Source organism: Sciurus carolinensis, chromosome 8, assembly GCF_902686445.1.
Source record: "Sciurus carolinensis chromosome 8, mSciCar1.2, whole genome shotgun sequence".
NCBI lineage: Eukaryota > Metazoa > Chordata > Mammalia > Rodentia > Sciuridae > Sciurus > Sciurus carolinensis.
In genome coordinates this window covers 2,062,037-2,064,227 of record NC_062220.1, presented here as the reverse complement: position 1 = coordinate 2,064,227, position 2,191 = coordinate 2,062,037, and positions in this window count along the sequence as shown.

Genomic DNA, 2,191 nt, shown 5'->3' with positions numbered 1-2,191 from the left:
CACATGATAATTAGCTCTTTTTAACCACTTTGGTGTGTACACTTTAAAACATTTTGTTCATGATAGACACGTGTAATTTTATGTCAACATTAAAAATACATTTGAAAAAATACAATATATAAAAATACACACTACCATTAGAATGAAAGAGAATAAGGATCAGAAAAATACAAAGAAGCAGGAGCCACACTGATACATTCATGGCACACTGTAAAGCCCTGTGCACATGTGGCAGTGATCTGGCTCTATGCTTTCTAGTAACTGAAGTAAAAAGGCAATTCAAGCCACAGCGCACCACGGCAGAGCCAGCACAGTGAGGCCCACAGGGCAGTTGGCACCCGCCCCTCTGGATGGGATTGGCTCCGAGGGTACCCCTCAAGACAGCTGAGAGCAGCTGGCAGAGGCCACTATGGTCGACAGCACCTTCAGCCAGGGGCTGCTGGGCTCCTTCCTACCCCAGCCTCGGAAGCTGAAATGCCGTCTGGAAAAGGGCAATTCTCATCAGCTCGACAGACACTTAGGAACCAGGTCCCCTGAAGCCAGCACGTCCACAGTGGACAAGCACAAAACAGCCCTGGCACTTCCCCCATGAGGCTCACAGTCCAGCAGGGAAATGGGTAGCCCACACGCACGTCCACATGGAGCTAAAAGACACAGTCGGCGAGCAGCACATGCCGCAGAACGTCAGCAGAGAACCAGGGGGCTCAGGGTGGGACAGGTGACATCACAACAGCACCTGCAAGGTGAGGAGGAACCAGACAGGCTAGAAATAACAGGGACGTGGGGAGCAGCTTCTAGGCAGCAGGGCAGGGGGCCAGCTGCAGGGGTAATGGTGGGGGCCAGGGAAAGGCAGTTCAAGGCACACTCTCGGAGTCAGAGGAGAGGCAGCGCCCCTCTCTGGTTTCAAGCCTTCGGAGACGAGAGCCTCATGCACCTGCCACCCTGCCCAGCTGGGCCTGGCCACCGACATGGGCACCTCATTGCTTGAGGATTTGTTCACTGCTGGAAATTAACGACATCTCTTAGGCTATTTGTTCTGAGCTCACTCTGGGAGTCAGAGTCGCCTGTGAGAAAATCAGCAAATAGACATCTTCAAATCAAAGAGGCTGGGCTTGTCTTTAGACAAGGCTTCTCTTTGCAGGGCCTTCAGAGGTGACATCCTGCTAACACACGGCAGACACAGGCCACCCAAGGGCTCACCGTCTCCAAGAAGCTCCTCAAACGTGCAACCTTGAATGGCTGGCTCTTCACATGAACAGGCCCTACGCTCCCCTCCAGAGTTTCCCACGTGGGGCAGGCTGGCCCTCCTTCCTGCTGATCTCAGGCACGGGGAGGAGCCACAGAGAAGAACAACTTGCTACTCAAACACTTTTCAAAGAGGAAATGGCTCCAAAAAAGTTTTGATGCTTATAACAAGAGACTTAACAGGTGCAAACTCCGCAGTGTGTGCCTCCTGTGGTTCAGGCCGATGCATAAGATAAAAGCACCCTCCGAGTAACAAGCTCACAAAACTGAGTGTCAGGACATAAGTCTTTACCCAGATGACACTGAAGCATGTCCCCTGCCCAACCCACCGCGGCCACTGTTTCAGAGCTCCTTCAAGGTCAAAAAGCCTGAAACTGCAGAAACCCTGCCTGCCACCACAGCTCTCAGAGGACGGAAAGTGTTTGCCTTGTAGAATCGGCACTCCACTGGTTTCCTTGAGGGTGAAAGTTAATTTGCTGAAAGAAATAAAAACAAAACCCAAACCTCCCAGCAACCATGAGTAGAAGAGGTTGCTCCCGGCCTGAGGGGCTGTGGCCACGCAGCCCACAGCAAGTGTCCTGCTCACTGTGAGACCTGATTACGTCCCTCCCGAGACATGGAGAGCGCCTTCCTCACCGTGTCCACCCAAGTTGGACCAGGAGGTCTGGATGCCTCAGAGGGAGAGTGCACACACACACATGCACACACGTGTGCACACACATGGTGTGAGGACTGCCATAGGAGAAGTAAAACCCCACTATTCACAGATGGTTTCACCGTGGGAATAAGACTCTAAGAGAATCTTGATAAATTGCTGGCATTCATGGTTGGACTTAGGGCTACTGGGTGGTGGTCAAGGTGAAAAGCAGCTGGACGTCTTCCCACTGGCAGTAAACAGGAGGGTCAGCGTGTCGGTGCTGCCATGCCCATGCTGCGAGCCGCAGCG